The sequence below is a fragment of the Syngnathoides biaculeatus genome, chromosome 4, assembly GCF_019802595.1.
Source record: "Syngnathoides biaculeatus isolate LvHL_M chromosome 4, ASM1980259v1, whole genome shotgun sequence".
Lineage (NCBI taxonomy): Eukaryota > Metazoa > Chordata > Actinopteri > Syngnathiformes > Syngnathidae > Syngnathoides > Syngnathoides biaculeatus.
Genome location: NC_084643.1, coordinates 25,962,399 through 25,971,145, shown reverse-complemented (window position 1 = coordinate 25,971,145; position 8,747 = coordinate 25,962,399). Strand labels below are relative to the sequence as shown.

General features: G+C 41.5%; 1 protein-coding gene across 1 annotated transcript in view; it reads left to right on the top strand.

Moving 5' to 3' along the window:
• The first annotated feature begins 73 nt into the window (after positions 1-73).
• The window catches only part of jak2b (Janus kinase 2b), a 42,215-nt gene continuing 33,541 nt past the window's right edge, over positions 74-8,747 (top strand). Inside the window, exon 1 of the mRNA XM_061817246.1 lies at positions 74-602. The gene's annotated coding sequence lies outside the window, so the exon portion shown is untranslated. The remainder of the gene's footprint in view (positions 603-8,747) is intronic.

The following is an 8,747-nucleotide window of genomic DNA, read 5'->3' as shown; positions in this document are numbered from 1 at the left end:
TACGTTAGTGGTATTTCCGCTAACCGTGAACGCGGCGCGAGGGGCGGGTGGGAGAGGCCGGTTGTTGACTGGAGCCCTTCCTCTCCTCCTCCTCCTCCTCCTCCTGCGGCTGTCAGGCTAGAAAACGGAGGGAGCTGCCTTGTCTCGCTTAGCAGCGCAACAAGTGGACAGGTTGTCACAGTGTCGCTCAATTTGACCCCCCAGAGCTTCCGCACGCAATGTTCTAGCCGCGATATAGTGCGCAAACCGCGCGACCGTTTGTGCCATTTAGGCCACGGGAGCTGGCGTTAGCGTGAAAAGTGATGTTGACCAGATAAGAGCAACGGGATAAAGTTGCTTGTCGTCGGGGGGCGGGGGAAATGGCATGGGGAACTGGCTGTGTTGGGCTTCCCAAAAGCGGACAATTTAGAAGCAACGCTGGGGGGATGGACTAAGTGGAGACTGTGCAGAGTTTATTCTCTGGAGGACTTATTCATTTTAAGTAAGATTATTTACACTGAAAAGTGTTAACTGTCAAAGTCGTCCGGACTGCTGGTGGCCTTCGGTGGAAGCTAGCAACGAGCTAGCTGGCTAGCTGCACCACTGGCTGCTTATCTCAGCAAGTAAGTGCTTCACCTCCTGTCACAGATCACCTACAGCTTTACTATTTAAACACCATATTAGCAGTATAAGCTGCTAAACCTGTCACTGTGGATAAATAAAGGTTATTTGGCGGTTGACGTCAAATCTTATCCAACAAAAGGAGTGGGAAGTGCCTGTGTTAACTCCAAACGTTGTCTTCATAATTTGTCTTCTGGTTGTCGTTTCATCGTTATAGCATTCATTGGGTCATGTGGTTAAGCTTTTCAAAACATTATGAACCCAGACAGCACGGGGAGCAAGTGGCTAACGCGCTTGCTTTACAGTGCTGATGTTCTCTGGTTTAAATCCCGAAGACTCCCAGCTTCCTTGCACATGCCACAAACATGCATAATCGATAAAATTAAAACAAAGTTCTTCATATATGTGGATATGAGTGCCAATGTGGGGTTGTTCTTGTTTTTTTGTGTCTGTCATTCGTGATTGGCTGGTGACCAGTCTGTGTTTTACTGAGCTTGTTTTCCCAAAAGGCATCAAAAATAGATTAATTGAACACAATAAATTCCCCATCGATGTGAATGGTTGTCTCTCTGTATGTGCTTTGCAATTTGCTGGTGACCAGTCCAGGGTGTAACTTTCATCACTCCCATAGCTATAGACGGTAGGATGCGCCTCACCTGCAGCGAGCTCGATATAAATCGATAGATATCGCCTTGAGGTTGGCTGGCGACCAATCCAGGTTGTAGCAAAGTCCTCTGAAATAGGCTATTGCTGAACTACACTTCTAAAAAAATTAAAGATTTCACTGTGTAAAGGTTTTATTTATTATGTGCACTTTTTTCCCACTGAGTGCAGTATGGACTATTACTATGTGCAATATGGTCTAATAAGCGTAGTATTTAACAATCATTTTTAAGTACTTGCATTTTATTCTTATTTATTGGTGGGTAGATGGGCTCATCCGTAAAACTACACACGTGTACTGAGTGAATGGTGTAGTGATGTCGTGCAGAGTGTGAGTGAATGACTGTAGGTGTTTTTTACTTATCTTTGGTACTGATTTGATGTGGATCAGGTTCTTGATGGCACCGTTTTCTTTTTTTTTTTTTTTTTTTTTTGTGCAAGGACAATGAAGCCTGGACCACCTGCCACCCTAATGAGGACAAACAGTATAGAAAATGGATGGATGGTTGTGACCCAATTGACCCCTCCGTGGATATTGCGCAATCCGCGTTACTGACCAATCAGAGGCCAGAGATCTGCATAGACCAAAGCCCGTTTTTGCTCCCGCTATTTTCTCAGACAACATTGCATGGTCCAGTATAGGGTTAGTTAGCGTTTTATCGCGTATTTGGGTTATTTAACAAAAAATATGGTTAAGAGGTGTAGTCACGGACTTTGTAATAGTGACGACCGGTATCCTGGAAGACTAGTTGGTGGAGTTCGATTCGTACCCTTTCCAAAACCGAAGACCCAGTACGAAAAATGCCTTTGATGGATCAAACTTTGTGGAAGACCGCATCATCAACTAAATCCATCTAATATCAACCGGAACACATATGTTTGCACGAAGGTATGCCCTATATTTGATTTTCAATACATCTCTCGTATAAATGAATGAGACGTTCTCCGCTAGCATAACACTGCTACGTGTGAACGATTGACACACTTATTCTTTGTTGAGCGATATTTAGCGATGATCGGACTGCACAAACGTATTGATTTCTTGCTGGCTTGCGGCCAGAAGCTTAACCAGACGGTGTTTGCACGAAGATATGCCCTAAATTTGATTTTCAATACATCTCTCGTATAAATGAATGAGACGTTCTCCGCTAGCATAACACTGCTACGTGTGAACGATTGACACACTTATTCTTTGTTGAGCGATATTTAGCGATGATCGGACTGCACAAACGTATTGATTTCTTGCTGGCTCGCGGCCAGAAGCTTAACCAGACGGTGTTTGCACGAAGATATGCCCTAAATTTGATTTTTAATACACGTCTCGTATAAATGAATGAGACGTTCTCCGCTAGCATAACATTGCTACGTGTGAACGATTGACACAGTTATTCTTTGTTGAGCGATATTTAGCGATGATCGGACTGCACAAACGTATTGATTTCTTGCTGGGTCGCGGCCAGAAGCTTAACCAGACGGTGTTTGCGCGAAGATATGCCCTAAATTTGATTTTTAATACACGTCTCGTATAAATGAATGAGACGTTCTCCGCTAGCATAACATTGCTACGTGTGAACGATTGACACTTATTCTTTGTTGAGCGATATTTAGCGATGATCGGACTGCACAAACGTATTGATTTCTTGCTGGCTCGCGGCCAGAAGCTTAACCAGACGGTGTTTGCACGAAGATATGCCCTAAATTTGATTTTTAATACACGTCTCGTATCAATGAATGAGACGTTCTCCGCTAGCATAACACTGCTACGTGTGGTGAACGATTGACACACTTATTCTTTGTTGAGCGATATTTAGCGATGATCGGACTGCACAAACGTATTGATTTCTTGCTGGCTCGCGGCCAGAAGCTTAACCAGACGGTGTTTGCACGAAGATATGCCCTAAATTTGATTTTTAATACACGTCTCGTATAAATGAATGAGACGTTCTCCGCTAGCATAACACTGCTACGTGTGAACGATTGACACACTTATTCTTTGTTGAGCGATATTTAGCGATGATCGGACTGCACAAACGTATTGATTTCTTGCTGGCTCGCGGCCAGAAGCTTAACCAGACGGTGTTTGCACGAAGATATGCCCTAAATTTGATTTTTAATACACGTCTCGTATAAATGAATGAGACGTTCTCCGCTACCATAACATTGCTACGTGTGAATGATTGAATGAAATCAGAAGCATGGCGTCTCTCACAGTTAAGAATGTATTGTATTTAGAATCTATCATATATCGTTGATTTGAATGAAATCAGAAGCATAGAGTCTGTCTCAGTTCAGAATGTATTGTATTGTATTTGCCATTTTTACTGTTTGTCTGACGTCAGCGCACGTGGCGTGATGTCACTTCAGGAGGCGTGGTTAAGTGCCCTGTACAGAGGGGTCAATTTTAAGCATCCTACCATTTTGAAAACAAGCAAAGTAGTTTTATTTCCACTTTTTCAGCAGGTCTAACGTGATGCAATCCAGTGGTGTGTTTTTTTTGCTGAAGTTGACAAAATTGATTTCCTGTGAGTAAATGATTGTACTCAGGGCTTCCCAACCTGTCTGGAGATTGTAAAATGCAACAGTAAAAGCATGCCTTTTTAGAAACTGTGCTTTCATTTCTGTGTCACTCCATTGTTTCCAAACCTCAATTAGGCCAAGGCACATTCTACTTTATCAGAATCAGAATATGCTTTATTGGCCAAGTATGTAACAAGACACAAGGAATTTGTCTCTGTTAGTCGGTGCCACCCTAGTACGACGTAGGGCTCCACATTGATGACCAAAATCATAATCACAATTGTTTTCATAAATATTCTAATCATGATTATTAATAGCAATTGTTCATGTTGGGCAAAAAACTTTGCTGTATTTTTATTGCACTGCTTTTCGACAAACAATATGGAGCACTTTTCAGTGCTAAATAAATCTATCCATCCATCCATTCATTTTCTTTGCCACTTATCCTCACAAGGGTTGCAGGAGTGCTGGAGCCTATCCCAGCTGTCAACGGGCAGGAGGCGGGCTTCACCCTGAACTGGTTTCCAGCCAATTGCAGGACACGTAGAGCCAAACAGTCACAATCACACCTAAGGTCAATTTAGTGTCCAATTAATGTGGCATGTTTTTTGGGATGTGGGAGGAAACCGGAGGGCCCAGAGAAAACCCACACAGGCACGGGGAGAACATGCAAACTCCACACAGGAAGGGCCTGAACAAACCCGGGACCTCAGAACTGTGAGGCCAACGATTTCCAGCTCTCTCACCGTGCTGTGCTAAATAAATATTTAGATAATAAATTACAAATTACAGAAAAAACAAATGTGCTCCCAATAATTTGATTTTAACAAGGGCTAACTGTATAAATGTGCTATCATGAATCGGCCCTTACTGTAAGCAAATACAGGTAATGCAAAAAAGTTAGCAACATTAGGCTGGAAGCCCTCAGTGTTTATTTGAAATTTCTCAATATAGTGAATTGTCAAGGACGGGTATGTCTCTGTTGTTCTGCTTGGCCATTGGTTAGTTGTGCACGGTCACAAACTGCAAAAAACCCAAGTGTTGATTTGCCTCTTTATTTACTCCTAGCATTTTTTTACTGTCGTCAGGCCAAAAAAAAATGTTGAAGGCAGCTGCTACAACAAATTTTAATACTACAGTGTGTGTCAAGCAGTCTCTCCACCATCTTGCTGAGAAGGGCAACTTCAAAGGAAAAGATTTTATGTGACTACATTGGACTACACGTTTCAGTTTAAAGATGTTCACAGAGCGCACACTCCTTAACCATATGTTCACCCCCTGGTGGCTGACTGTTTTGCGGCTATTGCTATAATTGAAGCAGTTTTCATTTGCAGCAGGGCTGGCATTAGAAATTGATAAAATCCAAGACAACCAAAGTCAGCCAAAATCACAATCATGATTAAAACACCAATTCCAATGAAGTTCGGACATTGTCCGTTTATCCATTTTCTGAGACTCTTATCCTCACAAGGGTTGTGGGATTGCTCGAGCCTATCCGAGCTATCATCGGGCAGGAGGCAGGGTCCACTCTGAACTGGTTGCCAGCCAATCACAGGGTACATACAGACTGACAACAGTCGCACTAGCAATCACACCAAGGGGCAATTTAGAGTCTCCAATTCATGCATGTTTTCGGGATGAGGGAGGAAAATGGAGTGCCCAGAGAAAATCCACACAAGCATGTGAACTCCACACAGGCTGGGCCGGGAATTGAACCCCAGTCCTCAGATCTGTGAGGCCAACGCTTTAGCCAGTTGGCCCATCACGCTGCTTTGGGACATTGTGTTAAATATAAATAAAAACAGAATACATTGATTTGCAAATAATGTTCAACCTACCGGTATATTTAGTTGAATATACTACAAAGACAAGATATTAAATGTTCAAATTGATAAGCATTATTGTCTTGAGCAAATAATCATTAACTTTGAATTTTACAGCTGCAACATGTTCCAAAACAGCTGGGACAGGGTCATGTTTATCCATGTGTTCCATCGCCTTTTGTTTTAACAACATGAATAAAGGTTTGAGAGCTGAGGACAATAATTGTTGAAGCTTTGTAAGTGGACTTCTTTCTCATTTTTCCTTGAAGTAATGCTTCAGCTGTTCAACAGTCCAGGGTCTCTGTTATTGTATTTTATGCTTCATAATTTGGCATACATTTTCAAGTGGAGATAGGCCTGGACTGCAGGCAGGCCAATCTTGTACCTGCACTATTTTACTACGAAGACAGCGTAGCATCATACAGAATGTGGTTAGGCATTGTCTTGCTGAAATAAGCAGGGATGTCCATTAAAGAGACATTGGTTGGATAGCAGCATATATTTCTCCAAAACCTGTATGTACCTTTCAGCATTAATGGTGCCTTCACAGATGTGTAAGTTACTGATGGCATTGGCTATAACACAGTCCCATACCATCACAGATCCTGGCTTTTGAACGTTGTGTCCACTGCAGTCTGGACGGTTCTTTTCTCTTTGGCCCGGAGGACACGATGTCCAAAATTTCCCAAAAGAATTTGAAATGTGCACTCGTTAGACCCCTTTGTGTGATTTTGAGTGCGACTGCTGTCTGTCTCTATGTGCCCTGTGATTGGCTGGCAACCAGTTCAGAGTGGACTCTGCCTCCTGCCCAATGATGGTAATCCCACAATTCTTGTGAGGATAAGCAGCTCATAAAATGGATGAATGGACCATGTCCCAACCAACTTCATTGGAATTGGGATTGTAATCACGATTCCAATTTTGGCTCCCCCGATTATATGAGCTTGATTGTCTGGGATTTTTTTAAATGTCTAATGCCGGCACTGCTGCAAATGAAAACTGCTTCAATTCTACCAATGCCCGCAACACAGTCAGTTAGCCACCAGGGGGTGAACATATGGTTAAGGCTGTGAACATCTTCAAACTAAAAGGTCTAGTCCAATGTACCGGTAGTCACATAAAAGCTTTTACTTTGAAGTTGGCAGAGAGACTGCTTGACGCCCACTGTAGTATTATTTTTTTTTGTAGCAACTGCCTTCAACATTTTGTCTGGCGTGACTATGGTAAAAAAAATTCTGATGCTGGGAGTAAATAAAGAGGGAAATCACCACTGTCCATTTTTTTGCAGTTTGTGACCGTGGACAATTAACCAATGCCAAAGCAGAATAACAGAGACATACCCGTCCTTGAAAATTCACTATATTGAGAAATTTCAAATAAATCCTGCTCAAGGATAGCTGGCATAGGCTACAGCACTCCCGCGACGCCTGTGAGGATAAGCGGCTCAGAAAATGAATGAATGAATGAATGAATGGAGGGATGGATGAATGGATAAATTGAATTGTCATTTGAAAACTGGATGTTGAATATCCTTGGGTTGTTGTCACTGAGAGATATTAAAATGTGTTTGATGATTTAAAGCCTGTGTGATATGTAAAAAAGAAAAACAGAAAGCAGGAAGGGCGTGAATACTTTTTTCACAGCACTTTATATATCTGTTCCTTAAAACTTTATACCATTGCCATACCGATGCTGTTCATTAGAATTCATCTGAAGGTGAAGTCATGGATTGCTTTGCCCAACTGTGAGTGGCATTTAACAGCCTGATTTTGTGCACAAGTCAAAGCAAATAAAAACCCAGATAGGTTAATCAGAATCAGTTTAAGATTAAGTTTTTGTCATTGTGCGTGGGTGCAGTCTGGCAGTGAAATTTGAAGATACGCCATAAAACAAAACTAGTTATGCAGCTTCACAAGGTCAAAGCTGAACCAAATCTCTTAAATTTCTCCCCCTGAAGCCAGTTTCACTTAGAAACATGAAATTTGGAAGGCATGCCTACCCACAAGAACCCATGATTGATGAAACACAGGAAGTCTGACATTTTGGTTTGAAGCACTCATTTTGCCCATTTTCCGAGCCCTACAAAGACGATTCGTCCAAGTGATTTTGTCCCATCATTACCAAACTTGAACTTTGTATAGCTAGGACAGAGATTGATGTTGGTTTGCTGAACATTTTCACTTTGAAACATGAAACTTGGTAGCCATTTTTATCAAAACTTTAACTACAGAAAAAATCTCAAGAAACACTTCCTGAAAGAAAGGGGGTCCTTCAAAATGAACCACTTATTGTAAGTACCCACTCGATCTTTGCGCTCTGCTCACCATACATACTACCTGCACTCTCCGCTCCATCAGTTTTAATAACTGATTCTTTCCAAGTCCTCACTACTCTCAGTCAGATTTATTTTCAATATTCTGTTCTAAACGAGTGATTGGACCACTCTGCAAGAAATATTAATTTGTCTCGTACATCCCAGTGTCATTTAAAAAGTTTGTAAGGGATACTGTACATAATCGCTGCACTTATTTGGAACCTTTTATTAATTGTGCTCTTTTGTATGCTGCCAGCTAACCTTTGCAAATGAGAATCTGGGCTCAAATGCTTTATCTGGATAAATTAATGTTAAAAAAATAAATGCAAAGTTTCCTGGGGTCCTTTATAAATGAGATTTCCCTGGAGATTTTGTCCAACTGCAACCACGTTTAAATCTCAAATGCTTGACAGATGGGCAACACTAGTTTGCAAACCATAAGACTTTTCATCACTCTGTGGGCATAGCATGGCGGGGAGGTTTGATGGGGTGACACAAAACTAAAAATGCAGCTTCACAAGGTCAGAAATTAAGCAATTGTCTTTAAAATTATTTTTCTGAATCCTGTTTCACGTAGCGACATTACATTCGGATGGCACGTCATATATCATGTGTAAAGCCACAAAAAATATTCTCAAAAAGCTATGCCTGACATTAGAAGTCTACCATTTTGGTCTGCTGCCCCCATTTTAGGATAATTTTGAAAATGTTCCTACATTTTTTTCCTTGTAAAGTATAGCTATAAAAAGATCATAGAGATGTTTGTATTCCCGGATGCTGATCTTATTGTGTTGACTTATGTATTTATTTATTTTACATGTGACTGACGG